The sequence below is a fragment of the Ornithorhynchus anatinus genome, chromosome X1, assembly GCF_004115215.2.
Source record: "Ornithorhynchus anatinus isolate Pmale09 chromosome X1, mOrnAna1.pri.v4, whole genome shotgun sequence".
Classification (NCBI taxonomy): Eukaryota; Metazoa; Chordata; class Mammalia; order Monotremata; family Ornithorhynchidae; genus Ornithorhynchus; species Ornithorhynchus anatinus.
Genome location: NC_041749.1, coordinates 111,953,224 through 111,975,305, shown reverse-complemented (window position 1 = coordinate 111,975,305; position 22,082 = coordinate 111,953,224). Strand labels below are relative to the sequence as shown.

The 22,082-nt window shown below is 49.4% G+C and overlaps 1 protein-coding gene across 3 annotated transcripts in view; it reads left to right on the top strand.

Annotated features, from left to right (window-relative positions):
• MED26 (mediator complex subunit 26) overlaps positions 1–22,082 on the top strand; it is a 67,342-nt gene that overhangs the window by 39,940 nt on the left and 5,320 nt on the right. Inside the window, exon 2 of one of the 3 annotated variants that reach the window (XM_029050669.2) lies at positions 17,237–17,395. The exons of 1 other annotated variant lie outside the window; for it this stretch is intronic. The gene's annotated coding sequence lies outside the window, so the exon portion shown is untranslated. Of the gene's footprint in view, positions 1–17,093; positions 17,396–22,082 lie in introns of those variants that run through there. One more of the 3 variants, XM_007664337.4, reaches the window with a different exon arrangement.

Here is a 22,082-nt window from a genome sequence, read left to right as displayed (position 1 = left end):
GAGGAGGGAAGTGACATGCCCAGAACGTTTCTGTAGGAAGATGATCTGGGCAGCGGAATGAAGAATAGACTGCAGTGGGGAGAGACAGGAGGAAGGGAGATCAGAGAGGATGCTGACACAATAATCTAGTCGGAATATTACGAGAGCTTGTACCAGCACAATAGCAGTTGTGTATTGCACTGTGCTAAGCATTGGAGGGAGTAAATTCAGCAAGGTTCTGTAGACACTTTCCCTGTCCACAAGATGCGTACAGTCTAGAGGGGAAACAGACATTAAAATAAATTAAAATTGTGTAAAATAAATTAAAAGTGCTGTGGGGCTGAGGGTGGGGCAATTATCAGGTGCTTAAAGGACACAGATCTTGGTGCATAGTTGACACAGAAAACAGAGGGAGAAGAGGAAATAGTAATTGTGGTATTTTTAAGCGCTTAGTATGTGCTGGGCACTCTATGAAGTGCTGGAGTGCATATAAGCAAATCGGGTTGGACACAGACCCTGTCCTACATGGGGCTCACACTCAATCCCCATTTTATAGATGAGATAGCTGAGGTACAGAGAGGTGATGTGCCAAAGTCACATAGCAGACATGTGGCAGAACTCAGGTCCTCTGACTCCCAGGCCCCTGCTCTAAAAACTAAGCCATGGGGCGTAGGGACAGCCTCTTGGAGAAAAGGATAGCCTCTTGGAGAAAACGTGATTGTAGTAAGCCTTTGAAAGTGGAGAGAGTGTGATCTATTTTATATGAAGAGGGAGGGAGTTCCAGGTCAGAGGGAGAGTGTGGGCAAGGGATTGGTGACAAGATAGACGAGACTGAGGTATAGTGAGTAGGTTGCTGTTAGAGGAGCGAAGTGTGCAGGCTGGGTTGGAGTAGGAAATCGGCAAGGGAATGTAGGAGCAGGGAGAGCTGAGTGCCTTAAAGCCAATGATGAAGAAGGCTCTCCATCACCTTGCCCCTTCATACCTCTCCTCCCATCTCTCTTTCTACCACCCACACCGCACGCTCCGCTGCCGCCCCTTGCTCCTCACCGTCCCTCCGTCTCGCCTATCCCGCCATCAACCCCTGGGCCACGTCCTCCCGCGGTCCTGGAATGCCCTCCCTCCTCACCTTCGTCAATCTAATTCTCTTCCCCTCTTCAAATCCCTACTTAAAGCTCACCTCCTCCAAGAGGCCTTCCCAGACTGAGCTCACCCCTTTTTCCCTCTGCTCCTTCTACCCTCCCTTCACCTCTCTGCAGCTAAACCCTCTTCTCCCCCCTTTCCCTCTCCTCCTCCCCTTCTCCCATCCCACCCCCTCAGCACTGTACTCGTCCGCTCAACTGTATATCTCTTCATCACCCTATTTATTTTGTTTATTTTGTTTAATGAGATGTACATCACCCTGATTCTATTTATTTGCCATTGTTTTTATGAGATGTTCTTCCCCTTGACTCTTTATTGCCATTGTTCTTGTCTGCCTGTCTCCCCCAATTAGACTGTAAGCCCGTCAAAGGGCAGGGACTGTCTCTGTTGCCGATTTGTACATTCCAAGCACTTAGTACAGTCCTCTGCACATAGTAATCGCTCAATAAATACTAATGAATGAATGAAAGAATATATTTGATGCGGAGGTGGATGGTCCGCACTGAAGGTTCTTGAGGAGTAGAGAGGTTTGAACTGAACTTTTAAAATTTATTTTATTTATTTTTTTAAGAAAAATGATCTGGGCAGTAAGGGCTAGAGTCGGAGGAGACAGGAGGCAGGGAGGTCTGTGAGGAGGCTGATAGGCTCAGTACTTGGGCAATGTGGGATGGAAAGGGTGGATTCCTGCCCCATCTTTCCCAGCAATATCTCAAGATCCCCCGCTGCCTCGCAGTCTTCCCCCTCCACCTGCACTGCGGACCCCATGCCTTTGCACCTAATCAGAACTCTTGCCCTCTCCCTCCTTCCCTCCCTCATCTGGATCTTCACCCGTTCACTTTTCAAAGGCTCCTTCCCCCACTGCTTTCAAGCATGCTCATGTAGTCCCCTGTCATGAAGAAACCTTCCCACGACTTCACAGCTCCCTTAGTTATTATCCCGTCTCCCTCCTATCATTTCTCTCCAAGCTCCTTTGAGCAACTTTTTTACACCTGCTGCTCCACTTCCTCACCTCCACTTCCCTCCCTCCAATCTGTCTTCCGCCACAGAAACTGTCCTTTTTAAGGTCACCGATGATCACCTCCTTGCCGGATCTGAGGGCCTGTACTCCCTCCTAATTCTCCTCCACCTCTCAGCTGCCTTCAACTCTCTGGACCATCCCCTTCTCCTGGAAACATTACCTATCCTTTGCTTTACTGACACTGCCCTCTCCTGGTTCTCCTTCTCTGGCCGCTCCTTCTCATTTGCTTCCTCGAGCTCCTCCTCTGCCTCCCACACCCTTCCTACCTGTGGGAGACCTTCATAATACTAACAATAATAATAGTAATAATGGTAATTGTTAAGCGCTTACTATGTGCCAGGCACTGTTGAGCACGGGGTAGATACATGGTAATCAGGTTGGACACAGTCCCTGTCCCACTTGGGGATCACAGTCTTAATCTCCGTTTTACAAGTGAGGTAACTGAGGCTCAGAGAAGCGAAGTGACTTTCCCAAGGTCACACAGCAGACAAGTGGCAGACCCGGGATTAGAACCCAGGCCCTTCTGACCCCCAGGCCAGTGCTCTATCCACTAAGCCACGCTGCTTCTACCAGGCTTTAAGACTCAGTTCTGGGTCCCCTTCTATTCTCCATCTACACTTCAACTACCATCTCTATGCTGATAATTCTCCAGTCTTCCTCTCTAGCCCTGACCTGTCCTTCTCTGCAGTCTCACATTTCCTCCTGCCTTGAGGACCTTTCTATTTGACTCTCCTGACACACCCCTGATAATAAATTAATAATTTGTGGTATTTAAGTGCTCACTATGTAGTAAGTGCTGGGGTAGAGACAAGATAATCAGGTTGGACACAGTCCGTGTCCCACACGGGACTCACAGTCTTAATCACCATTTTACAGATGAGATAACAGACCCAGAGAAGCAAAGTGATTTTGCCCAGGGTCACACAGCAGGCAGGTGGCAGAGCCAGGATTAGAACCCATCCTTCCGAGTCCCAGGCCTGTGCTCTATTCACTAGGCCACATTGCTACTCTTGCCGCCTTACCCTCCTTTAGCCCCCGCCCACCCCCTTCTTCTACGACTTAAGCACTGGCTTCCCCTCATGAGGCTTTCAGCTGTAGGCCCCCTCCGCTTCCAAAGGCTTGGGGTGGGCTGGGTACACTTTCCCTTTGGGTGTTTGGCTACCAGTTCCTGCTGCCGCTCAGCCCATGACCCCAGCCACTTTGGCCACAACGGTGACAGTAATCCTGTCTGTCTCCTGGCTCTGCCACTTGTCTGCTGTGTGACCATAGGCAAGTCACTTCTCTTCTCCGGGCCTCAGTTACCTCATCAAGAAAATAGGGATTAAGACTGTGAGCCTTATGTGGGATGGGGACTGTGTCCAACCTGATTTGCTTGAACCACCCCATTGCTTAGTATGGTGCCTGGCACACGGTAAGTGTTTAACAAATTACACTATAATTATTATTATTATTATTATCTGAAGTGGGAACACAGAAGTACCTAGTTAGGTCACTGTAATCAACCATTTGTATTTTTTGAGTGTTCACTGGGTGCAGAGCACTGTACTGAGTGCTTGGGAGAGTACAACAGAACAGAGTTGGTAGACACATTCCCTGTATAAATGTTATTGATAGTCAATTTGTTATTCAGTAGTTAAATTGATTTTATTCCCAAATATGTGGAGGCTGATGCTGTGGGAAAGCACCCACCGGTTCAGGTAAATGACCCTTTCTACTCCTAAACAGGTAATCCATTCTTAATTCCCTTGATTAATAGATGAGAAAAGTCATTCTATTTGTTAAGCCATACTGTGTACCAAGCACTATGCTAAGCTGTGGGGAAGGTACAATAAAATTAATGTTGGTATTTGTTAAGCGCTTACTATGTGCCGAGCACTGTTCTAAGCACTGGGGTAGATACAAGGGAATCAGGTTGTCCCACGGGGGGCTCACAGTCTTCATCCCCATTTTACAGTTGAGATAAACTGAGGCACCGAGAAGTTAAGTGACTTGCCTAAAGTCACATGGCTGACAGGTGGCAGAGCTGGGATTAGAACCCATGACCTCTGACTCCTAAGCCCGGGCTCTTTCCACTAAGCCACGCTGCATGGGTCTCCCAGGACGAGGGAGAACAAGTAGCAATAATTGTGATTTGTTAAGGACTTACTCTGCCAGGCACTGTACTAAGTTCTGGGATAGATACAAGATCATCAGGTCGGCTCACTAAGTAGGAGGGACAACGGGTATCGATTCCCTGTTTTCCGGATGAGGTAACTGAGGCCCAGCGACGTTAAGTGACTTGCCTGTAGTCACACAACAGGCAAGTGGTGGAGCCAGGATTAGATCCCAGGCCCTCTGGCTTCCAGGCCCATGTTCTTTCCACTAGGCCATGCTGTTTCTCAAAGTTCACAAAGTGCATTAAGGGGGTGGAATTTTCCCGTAAGAATGAATGTAAATAAGGCTTTGTCTGTTTGTTGGCATAGCCATAGAGGTTAGTGAATTCTTCGACTTACATCTTTTCTTAAATGTCACTACTAAATATTAATAGAACATTTGAAAATTAGTAAAAGCCCACGTATCTGTGAACTATTTAAAAGATACTGAAGTTCTTGGGTTATTGTATAATCAGTGTAGTTGAAGGAATACACTTAAGTTTTTAAAGAAGCAAAAATACAATAGTGCTTGCCTTAAATGTGACGTAGATGTAAGGAGTTGAAAGGTTACTTTCAGAGCTTGGTGCGGGAGTTTATCACGTGTCCAGATATATCTGCCCTTTAGGTTAATTTGATTCTTTAACCTCTTAATACACTTAAACTTCTTTCCATTTCTGACTCGTTATTAGAAAAGAAAAGCTTCAAGAAGTGGAAAAGCTGTAGTCATGCTTTAGTCATTAAACCCTTAGACCCTTACAGTTTCACCATCATAATTATCACCAAGTTCATCATGAAAGTCTGCTTTTGGAGTTTCATGGGTTCTGCGTCCCATTTCCATGAAGTTCTCTTTGGTTAATTCAGTATGTCCTAATGTCCGTTATTCGTTGTGCCCCGTTCAAGTTCATCGTGTCTCGTTTTCCTTCCAACTTGAGTGGAGGCTGGCTCCAGCCTCTGAGCCCCAAGGTCCCCACCATCGGAGCTCAGGAGCCCATGGGGGCAGTGCCTGAAGCATAGATGTGCGGCCCCCTCCACCCCCCCTTTTAATAAAAATAATTGTGCCATTTAAAGTGCTTATTGTGTGCCAGGCACTGTATTAAGTGCTGGGGTGGATACGAGTAAATCAGGTTGGACACGGTGCCTGTCCCACATCGGGCTCACAATCTCAATCCCCATTTTACAGTTGAGGTAACTGAGGCACAGAGAAGCGAAGCGACTTGTCCAAGGCCACACAGCAGACCGGTGGCAGAGCCAGCAATAGAACCCATGGCCTTCTGACTCCCAGGCCTGTGCTCTATCCATTATGCCATGCTGCTTCCCCATTTTAAAGTGCTTACTATGTGTCAGGCCCCATCCTAAGCACTGGGGTAGGTACAAGTTAATCAGGTCGGACACAGATAACTGAGGCACAGAGAAGTGAAGTGACTTGCCTAGGGTCACACAGCAAGCAGTTGGCTGGGATTAGAACCCAGGTCCTCCGACTCCCAGGCCTGGGCTCTTTCCCTTAGGCCCCGCTGCCAGGGACAGGACCTGAAGAACGAGATCGGGGCAGGCAGGGGTACACCAACCCACCTGTTTGAGCGACAGAAGGTCGTGTCGTTTTTGACCAAGAATAGGCCTTTTTGGGACCGAAGAACCAAGGACTGGCCGTACCGTTGGCTTTCCCTGTCACAGCGTTGTTCTTCACAGAGTATGCCGTGTTACTACATATCAAATGCTAAATATTAATTTTTATGGCATGCGTAGAGTTGTCCTTTGGTTCCGAGGCGACACTGCTGACGGTGAGAATTTATCCGTGGGTGCAAGTGACACACTTCTGACATCGCATACTTGCACATCTTGTCCATTAGAGTCAAACTTTTTTCTGACCCCCCCCCCCCGGCCACGTGGGTGAGCCTTGCTCAGACCCCAGTGGTAGAGAAGAAGTCTATGTCACCAACACCAGGGCGTGTGATAGTTTTGGGGGTTTTTTGGGCAGTAGTGATGGCGATTTGCTCTGAGCCACCCATACTCTCTAGCGTGGCTCAGTGGAAAGAGCCTGGGCTTGGGAGTCAGGTCATGGGTTCGATTCCCGGCTCCGCCACTCGTCAGCTGTGTGACTGTGGGCAAGTCACTTAACTTCTCTATGCCTCGGTTACCTCATCTGTAAAATGGGGATTAACTGTGAGCCTCACGTGGGACAATCTGATTACCCTGTATCTACCCCAGTGCTTAGAACAGTGCTCTGCACATAGTAAGCGCTTAACAAATACCAACATTATTAACCAATTCTCCCCAGCCCCAGCCCCGTGTCCCACAGCAAAGCGACTGATAGGGAGAATGGACACCGTCTGTGGACCCAGCAGAATATCCCTGGGACCTCTCTAAAATAACATCATTGAATGAATGTTTATTAATTGCTCTCCTGGGTCCAGGCGCTTAGTACAGCGCTCTGCACATGGTAAGCGTGTAATAAATACAATTGACTGAATACATCTTTAACAGAGTACGGGCATCACCTATGTGGTACACTAGGAGTGAGTGATTTCATTTAAAATCACCTGAAGCCCTGCCACCACTAAAGTAAGCCACTCCTTGGGAAACCTTAATGCCAGGCCTTGACTTTGCCTCCATGGAAATGCATAGTAGGTGTGTAGCCTTCCTCCCCTTCTTCCTCCCTCCTCCCCCTTCCCCCTCCAAGGTCATGCCTGTTTTGTCAACCTGAAAGCCCCATTGGGGCCAGGAGTGCCAACTTTTCATTTCAAGCACGGAGACTCCAGTGGGCTGGCCGGGACTGGGGAAGAAGTGGGACGAAGGTACCATCAAGGCCAGGGAGGTGGATGCCTATAGAAAAAAGTTGAGACTTGGGGGTGAGCCCGTTTCCCACTGACCCCAAGTCTGGGAGGGGCCCAGCGCGACTCACTCACCCCCCTCCCTGGACTTCGGTTTTTAGCCCCTCAGAAGTCCGTCCGCCTGCCCTTCAAGTTCAAAAGATACGTACTAGCGGGTTCACTTTACTTAGCGATGTTAGCGAGGTCGGACTGTTTATTGTCTTCTCCTGAGCTCTTAATGCAATGCCCTGCACGTGGTAAGCACTCAGTTAATACCGTCGGTGATGAAGTATGTCAAACCTTTAAATCCTCATACAAGCACCCAGTCTGTTCTTCAGTAAACCACAAAATAATGGTCACTGAGCACCGTATACTATGTTCAGTCTTTACGCTCGGCTTTCCCACTGTTACTGGGGCTGCAGACCTAAAGCATTTAAGGAAATCACAACTTTGCCTCCCACACTTGCATTGTGGTTCTTATTGCTGGTCTGATCAAATGGAGTGCCCCGAAGACCACGCTTGGGGACTTGCCTGCTTCACTCTGTTTCAGAACCTCCAACCCGATCACCAGAGTTGAGCTTTTTTTGGTGGGTTTTCTCTCTCGGCAGGATTCTGTCGCCCACGCGTTTTTGACCTGTGCTGAATGACTGCACGGGTCCAAATTTGAATGGAAAAACAAAGCCCTAATGTACTGTACACGCGGGAACCCTCTCGGGCTGGCACCGCCTTGCAAAGCGTGGACGCTCTGACAGCGGGCCCAGCACAGCCAAGCACAGAAGTGTGTGGGCCCTAAAACACACTGAATGAGCCTAAAAAACCACCCAAGGTATCAATATTCAAAGGATGTGAAATCAAATTAGTGCTAAGTTGAGTTATTAAATTGGGGACTGCTCGCGTAAGTAGGGCTCAACAAAAATAGACCTCTCAACTCGGGCAAGGAGGCAGAGTGGTATCGAGAGACATCTAGCCAGCCAATAAGCCCGCAGGAGGAGAGAATGAATGCCTGATACGCCATTTTGTTTGCAGAAACCTATGCCTAAGGGTTTTGTTGGTATAAAGTAGCTCATTTGCCACGTGCATCAAAAGGGAAGGGGATCCAATCGGCTCATAAATATTCTCTGGGGTGATTGAAGTATTGTTATGGACAGGGAACGTGTATACCGACTCTGTTACATCGTACTCTCCCAAGTGCTTAGTAGAGTGTTCTGCACACAGTAAACGCACAAGTACGACTGATTGATTGAAATAAATTGCATCTTGGTTGAAAGGCTCCCACGGATGTTCCTTCCCTGGCTCAACGGGCCAGAGTGGTATGCTGGGGGTGGGGAGGGGGGTGAGGATTAGTGCCTGACCCTGCCACCCAGGAATCAGTTTGGAGTCCTCTCGCTAGTGGGGGAGACTGGCTAAATGCCTCATAGCTGTCCCTCCCCCATTTTGTGCCAATTAAAAAAAAAAAAATGAAAACACCTTAACTCATTAGTTCATTTCAGCTGGGAGGGTTATTTTCTTTGGAAAGGCCCTGTGTGGAAACTTGCCATTTCCTTTGGATTGATGCTCTGGCCTCCCTTGCTTTGATCCAAGCATTATGTCCACTGAATCTGTGTTTCTACCAATCACGTAAACATTAAAATGTTTGGGGATTACCAGTGGCTGAAATTTTATATTATGCAAAACCCTTCAAGCGTGGTCAAATAATCAGTTAAAATCTGAGCTCAGTAAGGCTTTCATCTAAACTCTGGTAGGGGGAGGATATCAGGTTTCTCAGTTCCTTATTTCAAACATGCCCAGAAATTCCCCCAAGCAATTCTGTTTTCAAGGTGGTTTTGCACATGGCATTCAGGGGATTGAAGTGCTGACAGGCCGAGGCAGTTTGGAAGTTTGACAGTAGTAATTGGACCTTCCAGAATTGGCACAGGTCTAATGAATTGTTTAGCTAGGAATCCCGTTCCCAGTTCAGTTAATAGATTGGCCGTAAACTTTGTGAGGGCAGGGACGCCAACTGCTTAAATGCTAATATAGAATCAAATGACAAGGAAAGGCCTGATCTACTGTTTCAGTAATGTGAAGGGGAGTGGGGATTTAGAGGGGGCCAGGTTAAAGCAGGGCAGGAGTTTGGGAGAGCCCAGCGCGGCCATTTCCTCTCACTTTGCTGTCTCCGATCACCTGGCTCCCTTCTCCACTCTGCAGCTGAAGCTGCCGGCTTGGGCCTGCCATATAGCAGACGGGAAGCAGCGTGGCCTAGTGGTTAAAGCTCGGGCCTGGGAGTCGGGACCTGGGTTCTAATCCCAGCTCCACCACTTGTCTGCTCTGCAACCTTGGGCAAGTCACTTAGTTTCTTTGGGCCTCAGTTCCCTCATTTGTAAAATGGGGATTAACACTTTGAGCTGCATGTGGGACGTGGACTCTGTCCAAACCTAATTAGCCCCATAGCTAGGCTTGTGTGTAGAGAAGCAGCGTGGCTTAGTGGAAGGAGCTCCCGGGCTTGGGAGTCAGAGGTTGTGGGTTCTAATCCCCGCTCCGCCACTTATCAGCTGTGTGATTTTTGGGCCTGTCACTTAACTTCTCTATTACTCAGTTCCCTCATCTGTAAAATGGGGATTAAGACTGTGAGCCCCACGTGGGACCTCCTGATTACCTTGAATCTACCCCAGTGCTTAGAACAGTGCTTGGCACATAGTAAGCACTTAAATGACATCATTATTATTATCTACCTCAGCGCTTAATACAGTGTCTGGCTCATAGTAAGCACTTAAAAAAAAACCCTCTCCTGTCCCCCTTCTTTTAGTTTGACAGCGTGTTTCTTGCGAGCCCCAGAGAAATTGCCCGAGTGGCCTGTTCTGGTGCTCTAAGTTGCCTCCGGCTACTCTATTTGTTTGCCCCTCCCAACTCCTCATTTCAGACGTTTTCTCCTATTGCCTTTGCCTTAAGTTTTGTAAAATTCTTTGTGGGCTAGTATTTTTTAAAGAGCCATTATTAGGAAATGGGATGCTTTCAACCCAGGGACAACTTTGGGTTACCACAAACTAGTTTTTATTCTTCGTGGAAGGGACCCCCTCTGGCATTGGAATGTGCCCAGCTAGCTTTTCTAGAATGCCAGAGTGTTCAGTTTTCTATGACTCTGGTACACAGATGAGGTGTCGTGCAGTGTTGACTGACAGCAAGGTAGTTTTTCCTCTTCCCTCTCTTTCTCCCCACATCCGTCGCTGACTCTTTGGACATATTTCCTTTTCAGAAGCCGAGGCGATTGCGTTGGTCAGGGGACACCTAGTGGATATGTTTATCTTTCGTGACCGGGTTTGATGTCTCCCGCTGTTTCTGTGATCATGTGAACACTGAAAAAGGAAAAAGTGCATTTCGCGAATTTTGCAACGTCTATCCGTTACTTTGGATTGGGTCTGAGGCGTAAAGTGCTTGTGCCTGTTCTTTTTTTCCAAGGTATTTCAGCCTACGCTTTGGGTTCTTTAGTTGTTGCCCCCGGTAATATCACGTGTTCTCCAAAGGTGGGTAAAGGGACATGCCAGATGATCACTCTGGAAGCTGCACCTGGATACCCTCGGGACCAGCCCTTGTAAAGCTTGAGAGGCTGCTGACCAGAAGGAGGCCAGGCTCTGCCCCTCCCACAATCCTAGGGAGGCCAGGCCTTCTCCCCTCCAATTTCCCACTTGGTGTCTTGCTGTGAAGACCCCAAACTCACTCCCAACATGGGCTGATGGAGGGTATGTATGACGCCCTTCCCTGCACCTACCCAGTGGTGGAACTGATAAGACAGCAGGACCATCACTCACTCCGGTGTTAGTGATGGCCTCTCTTCTCCTCACAGTCTGCCCTAGAAGTGAGTGTAAGGAGAAGCATCCCCAAAGCCCAGCGGCAATGGGGACACCCCCCTCCCCCAACCCTCCTAGCCCCCCCTCCAATTTTCCCTTTCAGTGGTTTGCCTAGACTTGGCCATTGTTTCTCTCCCCCAGCCCCAGCAAGTAGCCTTGGGGAATTTCCCCCTATGTCTATCATCAGGAGTCATTTGGGGCCTTTCCTTGTTACTTGCACATAAAATCCATGTGACCCCTGATGATTGTTCCTCAGGCAGGGGGAGCTTGCTGTACTATTGTACTATGGCCCAGGCACAGGCCTCCCTCAGGCTGGGCATGTATTTCTTTCACTTCCTCATTTTCCCCTTCAGGGTTAGGGGAGGGTCCCCAGTCCTATTGGGTAGGACTCCCTCCCCAGGCCACTACCCGCTGCCCTTCCAACCCCAGGAGGAAATATCTTCACTGGTGGGCTCTTGCATGACTCTGAGCCAGCACTTCAACTGGGCTTCCCTCTGCCTTGGGAACCCAGCTTCTCTCCACCTTTACAGCCCCGCAATCAAACTCCCTCCCTCTTCCCACAGGCCACAATCCGTTTCACCTTTGTTCAAAGAAAAAGGAAAAAAGCATGAAGCGATCCAGGAAAATAAAACATTGATTTACTCACCATTTGGTCACAGCATGCATGAGCACGCCATGCTTACATCGCACCTACGCACACGTGGGACGTTGGGATGTCTCCCGTGCCGCTTCCCCCGTGCTCCCCAATGAAAAGAACCGTAGTAGGAGAGGAGGGCGTAGGAAGGATTTTTTTGTTCCCTGGCCTGAGGTTTGTGCCTGATTTGCTTCTGGGCACGGTGCTTCTAGGCCCTTTTTCTTGGCATGAGCCAGATCCCTTCAGGGACAGTGTCCCATCTTGAAAAAAGAGAAAGCGTGAACTGTTATAAAAATTACACTTGGTAAAGGCTCACTAGCCATCCACCTTTCGGCCTTTTTGGATCTTTCTCTTTACCCGCTTCATTCTAAGATCATTGGAGACTCGGCGCCCCTGCCTACATAAGTGCTGTCTAGGAAGAAACTAACCCTACTCAGAGGATAAAGGCCCTCCTGTAGCTGATCCTTCCCCCCACCACCCCCATCTCACTTGGAGACCCCAGAGAGACTTTTCACTTTTGCCCAGGCTTATGTTCGGGCAGCCTCCCTGCTTCCTCCGGTCCCTCCCGGAGTCCGGTTCGGATTATTTCCCACTGGCCAGGCTACCCTGGATAGCGAGGCTCCCTCGGTACTTCCCATCCTGCCACCTGCTCAGCGTGATCCGGCAAAGCTTTCCGGTAATTTGAAGTCCCCTGCTCCTGTTAGATTTCATGAGCAGACAAAAACATCCATGCGCTCTCTTCACAGATTGAGCCTCTGACTTCACTGACACTGAGACACCCCCCCACCCCCCCACCCCCGAGAATTACTGTGGATCTGTCCTATCCCAAGGATTAGAGCATCTCCCGCCTAGGAGGGAAAGGGTTTCCATGAGATGGCCTTTCAAGCTGAGGCCTCTCAGGTTAGTTATATCAGTCAGTGGTATTGATTGAGCGCTTACTGAGTGTAGAGCATTGTACTAAGTCCTTGGGAGAGTACAGTCCAACAGAGTTGGTAGACACAATCGCTGCCCACAAGAAGCTTAGAAGAAGACGATTGCTATTGATAGGTCTGGAGGAAGATGCTCAGCTCTCCTACTCCTGGAGCCTGCCCATCACCAGTAAAAGCCTGCCCATCACCAGTACGGCAGCCTTCAGTCACTCTATCACCTGGTCCGGAAGCCATCTGTGTTCTCTCCCAGTGCTTAGTACAGTGCTCTGCATACAATAAGTGCTGAATAAGTACTATTACCATCACTACTACTTCAGCCCTTATGTTTATACGTAATAATCGATGGTGCAGTCGATTTATTCTGATCGCCCCACTGGTAAATATTTTTATGCCTGTGGTCTCCGTTAGTATAAGCCCCTTGTGGGCAGGAAATACTGGCCTGGGAGTCAGAATGACCTGGGTTCTGATCTTGGCTCTGCTGCTTGTCTGCCGTGTGACCTTGGGCAAGTCACTTCTCTTCCCTGTGCTTCAGTCACTTCATCTGGAAAATCGGGATTGAGACTGTGTCCAACCTGATGACCTGGTATCTACCCCAGCACTCAGTACAGTGCCTGACACATAGTAAGCGTTCAACGGATACCATAATTCTCGTTACCTATTGTGTGTCTGTTGTACATCCCCAAGCACGTAGTACAAGGCACTACCCAGTGCATGCTAAATAAATACTTGAATGATTAGTCACCATCTTTGGCCTCAGGATTCCTCTCCTTTCATTCTCAGCCTCACAGTGGTGGATGTAGTCACACTCGAGTTAGGACCAGTTGTCACGGTGGCCCAATTGGGGCAGCTCACTCATGACCTAGGCTCTAAACGTGTTGCCCCAGGGGGTTGTGGACCATGTCATAAGCTGAGTACTTGAGCCAGAGCTTTGAGCAATTTAGTAGATGGCCAACAGAAAATCCTGGGCATCGTCAGAGAGGGGAGGGGACCCCTCAAGCTGTGTGTAACGCTCTTGCGGATTTTGCCAAGGCCTTGGAAGCACTTAGATCTGGCCATTGCCTCTTCCATTGGCCATTGTGATTGACTCGGCACTTTGCCTGACTCCAGTCAACACACTTAATCACTGGCGTTCATTGAGCATTTACTATGTGCAGAGCACCGTACGCAGCGCTTGAGGGGAGTGTACAGTGCAATGGAATTAACAGACACTTTCCCCGCCCCTAACGAACTTACGGTCTACTGAGCGTTACTCCAGCCAGAGTAGAAGATTTCAAGATGGACAAGCGAGGTCCGTTTGAAGAGAGTGTCGGTCACTAATCCCGGCTCTGCCACTAATCAGCTGTTTGACTTTGGGCAAGTCACTTAACTTCTCTGTGCCTCAGTTCCCTCATCTGTAAAATGGGGATTAAGACCGTGAGCCCCACATGGAACAACCTGATTACCTTCTATCTACCCCAGCGCTTAGAACAGTGCTTGGCATATAGTAAGCGCTTAACAGATACCATCATTATTATTATCCTTTCAGGGTAAGGACAATGAGGAAAAATTGTGGGGCTACTTTGTCCCGTCCTCTTTCCCGAAGGAGAGATTCAGAAGGAGGGGATCCACTGGTTGCCACAACCCTGTTGGGGGCCACCTATGTAACTAAAATCAGCACTACAGATTTGTAATTCCAGCTGAGGTAAAGGACAGGGCCAGCAGTAGAGTTGGGGCTAGCGGGATCCCCAAAAGCCATTATAGCCATCAGCCACTTGTTGCCGATCGTGTCTTCCCCCTCCCGGCCCCCCGCCAAAACACACTCTCCCCAAATGAAGGCATTGTCATCGGTATTGCGCACTTAGAGTAAACTAGACCCTGTACTAGATGCTTGGGAGTGTACAATAAATGTCAAAGACACAGCCCCCGGCCTTGAGTTTACAATCGAACAGAGGAGAGAGGCAGACACTGATAGTACAAACCTGACAGTGTCAGGGAGTCACTTAATTTTTGTCACCAGTCATTTTCCCTGACTCCTAGACATGCTGCATCACTTTCCTTGGCTAGTATCTGTGGTTCATAGGCACCCCTTGGGTCAGGTCACCCGGAGCAGGGAGAGGAAAACTGTCTTCTCCAACTGAACCCTCACACTAAGAATGTTCTTGGAAGTGTGGATCTTGCTTCAAAAGAAGGCAGTAGAGACAGGACCTATCTCAAAGAGGGGAAAAGGATCCTACTCTGGCTTCTTCCTCGACCCGTCTCGGACTTCGGAAAGCTGGATTTGGACACTGTCAAAGAACGACTCACAGTGGTATTCCTGTGAAAATTCCTCCCCCTCTTCATTTGAGAAGACTAGCGGCGCGGCCTCACCACGGAAGACATTTACCTCTACAGCCCCATCTGCCCCAGACGTAGCGGGTTCTTTTGTTTCAGGATTGGCACTTGGAGTTTTCATTCCTCCTCCTCTGGGCTCATTTGCACCTCGAATGTTCTCTTCACCAAGTGTCTGGCAACCCCCCGAGTGACTTGGCTCAGAAGATGAGAGCTTCTTCTAGACAGCCTGCTTCTGGATCACTCCCCGTGCGGGACCAATGCTGTACCCTGACCCGGCTGCAGCACTTGGGCTTCAAGTCGGTTCTCCCAAAGCCCAGGCCGCTTCCCTTCTTAAGTGTCGGGCTTCACCCCGGGCCTCCCTGGACACCCAGGCAACGACAGCCGGTGCTTCCAGAACGCAGGGTCCACGGTAGCCCGATGGGCCTATGGGACACCCTGGCCTAGAATGAAGTCCCTGCAAGTGAGATCGCCGGCGCCTCCTGTTTGCCGTCCTGCTTTGCCGTCCTGCTTTGCCGTCCTGCCCTTAGCTCAGCTGCGTCCCCTGCGGCCGGTCCTCGGATTGATGACTCAAGAAGTCCATTCCAACCTCAGGATGGGGGTCGAGAAAGAGGGCGAAAAAAGTCACCTCCGCCAACTCCTTTACAGAGGGTGTCATGTGCATCTCTTGATCAGCAAACGAAGCTCCTTCCTTCCCTCCTCCTGATCCATGTTCTGGAAATGAGCTGTGTTGAATGTTCTTGGGTCTTTTGGCCCAGCAGACTGGAGTGAGTCTATCGTAGCCCAGGCGGCCCATCAGCCCGCAGTATTGTCTGTAGTGAAAACGACCAGGTGCTTGGAATCCGGACAAGCGTGGAACTAACTGGACGGTGGGTAACGGGCCATGGCTGTTCACCACTAACTCCCAGGACTAGTGGATCCACTGAATTGAGAGGACTCAGATCTTCCACGGATGGCACCGTGATCCTCGGGTTGCTCGGGGACTGTTCAGCTTTGGAGGAATGCTGGCAGTCGTCTTTTTTTAAAAAAAATAAAATAAAAAAACAAACTTTTTAAGGGTACCACTTCTGCTTCAGAACATTGCACCTACGGGCAATGGCAACCAGTACTTGGACGGTGCATTTGAGGTTGGGGGAGGACAGTCCTGAAAGGGGCTCCAGCTCCCCCTCCCCCTTGGGCCAAGCCAAAATGGCTCCCGTGATTGCTGAGCTCCCTGTGGATGACCCAGTCACATCTCACCCAGCAGAGGGATCGAACGTGACATCCAGACCTACAGACACCATAGTTAGCCCGACTCCTGAGCAAGTAGACCAGAACGGATTGTGCAAGGCTAACTCGAGGTTTCTTGGTATGATTGGCAGCCTGGAAACCAACCAGCAGGCTCACCTTTTCGCAGACATGGACATGATTCTCTTTGGTGCCAGCCGTGGAGTGTGGATCTTCTCCAATGCCCTTTGCTTGCAATCCTGGAATGCTTCTCACCCAAATCAGGCAAGCCTCGTTGTTCCCTCCATCAAGATGCACAGGGTAGCCATCTCTGCATTTTGGGTTCCCCCTCAAGAGCAGGTCAGTGAGGAGCTCTACTGGGGTGATGCACTGACCAAGCCTCCGTTTTTGAGCCCCTGCTTGACTGGTTTCCATTTCCTTACCCTGTTTCTGATGGCCACCACCTCTGCCTGACACAAGTGAGCTTGAGGCATTGGTGACCACCTTCCTTCCTTCCCTCCCTCCCTCCTCCTCTCCACCAGGATGTTCAAAGCTAGACTAGCACCCCCCCCCGCCCAGGCTTCTTCCCCAATGTGGTCTCCAGTTTTTCATGTCATCCTAAGGCCCTAGGGGAGGCTGCCCTTCGCACCTTGGATGTCCGAAGGACTTTCTTTTTACTATCTGGATTGCTTCAAAACACTCAAGATCAATGAGGCTGCACCCTCATCATCGGCCAGGCCGTTTTGAAGAGGACACTGACAGAGTAATTTGGTGCCCGCATTCATTCCTGTTGCAAAGGGACTCACCCCTCCCACGGTCGGTCTCGGCCTGCACCATCAAGGGCTAGACGGACCACTCAGGCGGCCCCGAGCAGTGCCACGGTGGAAGAGATTTGCAGGGTGGCCTTGAGGTCATCTCCACTTTGGCCCAGCACTGTAGCTTCGATGAGGCACCCAGGAGAGGGACCTGTTTTGGTAGATCCATCCTGCAGCGGCTGTTTCAGTAGCGTCATTTTGTTTTTTCCGCTCCCCCTTCCCCTGCCCCGCCCCGCTCCCTCCCCCGCCTGACCTTCTTGGGACCAGCTACAGAATCTACCAGAGTGATCATCTGGTGGTGCCCCTTACCCGCCTCTCGAGAAACGAGGGTTACTTGCTGTAACCCGAGTTCCCCGAAGGTGTGTAGACACACCAGATGAACACACCCGCCCTCCTCCCCTTTCTCAAGGGTGGTTCTTCTTTCTTTTTGTGCTCTCTTCGGCAGGGCTCCGTCGGGAAACTGGAGGGGAGAAAGGCCGCCCTCCCTAGGACCATGGGAGGGGCGGAACCTGAACTCTTTCTGGTCAGGCTGCCTGCTATCAGTGAGCAGCGACCAGAGTGATCATCTGGCGTGTCTACATACCCTCGGCGAACTCAGGTTACGGTAAGTGACCCTCGTTTTCTTTAGCTGTCAAACTGAGGGCATAGGTCAGTCATGCCTGTGACAATCCTAGATGGAAAAAGGAAACTGTGACCTTTCATTTTGAGGTTTCTAGTGTTTCTGAGGAAGGACTAGTGTTTCGTTTAAAGTATTTTTGGCTGGGTTAACTGGCAGGATGGAGATGTTTAGACTCAGGCGACAGCAAAGCTGTTTTTCCTGGTAACATTGAAGTCCTTTTTGACTTGATGGGATTTGCAGTCGGCATATTCACAGTTTGGGGATTCCTGGCTCCCTCCCTTATTTTAAAGGACTCCACAGAGGCGTTTCCAGTGAACGAATATATGCACTCGTCTCCCCACGCCTCAGAATCCTCCATCGGTTGCCCATTCTCCTCTCCCTCTTTCTTACTCACTCTCTTCTCCCACCACACCCCAGCTCGCATTCTGAGGTCCTCCCAAGCAGACCTATTCCTTATGCCTTGTTCTCTCGCCACCGATCACTCCCCCTCCCCGCCTAGAATTTCCTCCCCCTTTATACCCAACAGAGGCTCTTCCCATCTTCAGAGCCCTTCTGCAAAGTCTTCTTCTCCAGGAGGACTTCTCTGATGCATTTCCAGTTTCCCCCCTAACTTCATTTAGTACTTCTGTGCTCCACAATCACTTAAATCCTACCGGGGTTGTGAGGGTTTACGCACATATCTCATAAAGAAGCAGCGTGGTGTAGTGAAGAAGAAGCACGGCCTAGTGGATAGAACATGGGCCTGGGAGTCGGAAGGACCTGGGTCCTAATTCTGCCTCTTCCGTTTGTCTGCTGTGTGACCTTAGGCAAGTCATTTCACTTTTCTGGGCCTCAGTTACCTCATCTGTAAAATGGGGATTGAGACTGTGAGCCCCAGGTGGGACAGGGACTGCGTCCATCCTGATTTGCTAGTTTCCATCCCAGTGTTTAGTACAGTGCCCGGCACATAGTAAGTGCTTAAACAAATGCCACAGTTATTATTTACTGTATTCCTCCTATCCGTGATTTATTTTAGTGTCTGCCTCCCCCTGTGGACCATAAGCTCCTTCAGGGCAGAGATGGATCGTGTTTACTAATTCTGTTGCACTCTCCCATGCCTTTAGTACAGCATTGTGTGGACAGTAGTCACTTTAATCAGGCCCCAAAGGGTTATCTTTCAAACAAAAATGCAGATTTCTGTTTGCTTTAAAACAGAACCCTGACTGGCTCAGTGGAAAGAGCATGGGCTTTGGAGTCAGAGGTCATGAGTTCGAATCCCAGCTCTGCCACTTGTCAGCTGTGTGACTGTGGGCAAGTCACTTAACTTCTCTGTGCCTCAGTTATCTCATCTGTAAAATGGGGATTAAGACTGTGAGCCCCACGTGGGACAACCTGATTCCCCTGTGTCTACCCCAGCGCTTAGAACAGTGCTCTGCACATAGTAAGCGCTTAATAAATAAATACCAACATTACTCTCCCCCTTTCACCTCTCTCTTAAAGAGAGAGCTGGCAGAACCATTAGCCTTCAAAAGGAAATAAACTGGATGTGGTCTAACGGCTCAGAGAGTAAGAGAGCTGAATGAACGTCCGCTGTCACTTTGGGAGTGATGGTCAAGTGTAGGATCTTCCTTGTACTATTTTTGATTTCTACTTCCGGTGGAGTTTTCGGGCGGTCAGTCGATCAATCGGCAGTATTTATTGAGTGCTTACTGTGCAGAGCAGTGGAGTATGTGCTGGGAGGCAGAGTTGATAGGCACGTTCCCAGCCCACAGTGAACTCAGTCTAGTTTGGCTGCCTTCTCGTTTGACAGCGATTGAGAGAGAGCTTGTGGAGAATTGTTTTGATTCAGAGTTTATATCGACTGGAAACTGGCCTCTAGTGGACTCCCGCTCCTGACCCAGTGGCACTAGGTCATTAGCAGATACGGCCCCAGCCCCTGACTTCACAGCCGTCCACTGCACACCTGCTCTGAATTTCCACCTTCTAAGCCATCACCTCCCCCACGTCCCCCTGGCCCCCCAGTTCTTCTGCGACTCCACTGCGATTCCTGACTTGCCACCTGATCCAGGCTGTTCTTCATGCACCTTCTGGGTGCTCTAAAACCTCTTCCCTATCTAGGCGCAGCGGTCCACACCTTCAACCCTGCCCTCCACTGTTGCCCCCAACATTGGCTACCATCCCTGCTGCCCAGTTCCTCTGCTCTCGTACCCCTGCAACTGAGACTGGTCAGCAAAAGTCCGGAAGCCAAGCTTACCTCTGCCACTTGAAATTTACTCTCTCGTCTTCAACATCACCACTGTACCTCCCTGCTGACCCCCACCCATAGCCACGTAGCCTCTCCCCCACTTAAGACCTTAGATTTGGAGGGTCAGGGACTGTGTCTAATTCCCACCCATGTGTTCTTTCACACTTAGGACAATGCTCTGCACATAGTAAGCGCTCCATGCTATTTCTAGGCCTACTTCTAGCCCTCACTAACTATGCCAGACTTTGAACTCTCTTCCGAATCCCCCAGAGGCCTCATCTCCTTCCTCTCTCTCTAATTCCTGTAGGGTCATGCTTAACTACTTCGTTAGAGTCTTTTGACTCTCTAGACTATAGTTATGGGCAGGGAACGCTGATTCTGTTATAGGGAACTCACCCAAATGCTTAGTACAGGGCTCTGCATGCGGTAAATACTCAGTACCACCGATCAAAAAGGCGTGAATTTCCCCTTGGATCACCCTTGCCTCTTGGATTCTTTTCTGTTCTCACTTGCACATTCTCCTTCTTCCCAGCTATCTTCCTAGACTTCTCCCCAATGATTGAAGATACTTAAGCCCTCTTGCCTCTCAAAAGCACTTAACCCAATCTCCCCTCCACCCCCTTTCAGATCTGGAGAATCTGCTCACTAAATTCCCTTTGATTGATTCAGCCTCTCGCGCTCTTCTGGCTCCTTCCTCCTCTGCCTTCAAACAAGCCCAAGAAAGGCCATCTCTTGACCCCGCTGAACTCTCCAGTTATTACCCCATCTCGCTTTCCTTTTCTGCCCAAACTCCTCAGATGGCGTAAATCTGCTGGCTTGATTTTTTTGCTCAACTTTCTTCTTGACCCCCTTGCAGTCTGGTTTTTGCAAACTCTGATCACCGGAATCTCTCATGGCCTCCTTTTGGCCAAGTCTAATGGACTCTAGTCTGTTCTTGACTGTGACCTCTTGGCTGCCTTGGTTCCCCCTTTTCCTTGCTACACTCTCAGACTTCGGTGTAACCACCACGCTACTCTCCTAGTTACTCTCCTAGTTCTCTTTCCACCTGCCGGCTCCTTTTCGGTCTCTCTTCTGTTTCTTCCACTGTGCTCTGCACACAGTGCTCGATAAGTACAGATGGATTGATTGTTCGTTGGTCCTCTCTTCTCGCCCCCACACTCATTCTTTCAGTGACCTCATCCACTCACAAAGCTTCAGCCATCACCGCTCTGTGGGTGATGTCCAGATCTGCCTCACCAACCCCAACCTCTCACCTGCTTTACAGTCTCCCATTTCCACAGTATCTCCTTGATCCCCTCGTCGATTTTTCCTGCACAATATTTTGTGTATCCGCTCCCTTCCTTTCCACCCTAAGGGCCCCCAACAAGCCCTCATCACTTCCCATCTGGACTACTATATCAACTGCCTTATCACTCTCCTTTCTTTCCCCCTCTCCCCTTATCCCGCTGCTTACATTTTCTCTCTGAAGTGTTGGATGTCCTTCTGGTGCCCCCACAAAAACCCTCCAGTGGCTGCCCGTTTCTCGGTGCATTAAAGGAAAATCTCCTTGCAGTTTGTTTCAAAACTCCCTATTCACTGTCTCCCTACCATTCCACGTTTTTCCATAACGCACTCCCAAAATCTCCTAAATCCACAATCCCCGGAATGACCTCCCCCCTGAATCGAATGAACTCAAATCTGCCAATCCCCATCTCTCTCTACCTTTAAAGCCCTCGTAGAAAGCCATCTCCTCCAGAAGGCATTTCCCAACTAATCCCCATTTCCCTGGTCTGAACATCCTGTCGGCCACATTTACCATTCTTGTGTGTGTATCTGTTCATTTCCACGTTTTCATTTTTTTGCTTACTTTTGTTGTTCAGTTGTTTGTATGCTTTTTTTCATACTTTCGTTCCACACACATACATATGTGTGTACGTGTGTGTATTTCTCTAGCTATTTGCACTTTGTCTCTCCTTGTTTTCCCCTTTAGATTGTAAGCTTCTGGAAGGCAGGGACTGTCTTCTTTTATCTGCTGTCCCCAGTGGCTTCGTAGTGAACACTCAGTAAATGCTGATTCGTATAATCCGTGATCCTTTTTGTTTCCATTGCCTGCCTCTCTGTCTCCCCCACAAGTAGATTGTAAGCTCCTCGAGGGCAGGGAACATGTCTTCGACTTTTTCGGTGTGCTTCCAAGCGTCTAGCACAGTTGTCTGCAACATACTATTTACTCGATCAATACTGCTACGGCTGTTGATGATAGGTGAAAACGTCCTTTTTCTTAAAGAATCGCACCTTCCGATCTTGGCAGCTCACTGACTTGACACAGTGGACTGATATAAATCCAAACTTGTGATTTTTTTTTTTAAATCTTAAATTGTCAATTTTCTGAGGGTTGTATTTTTCAGTAGCCTCTGGATATGCACCGAAGTACCTACCTGCTTCATCAGTTCAGATGACTTTACAGGCATA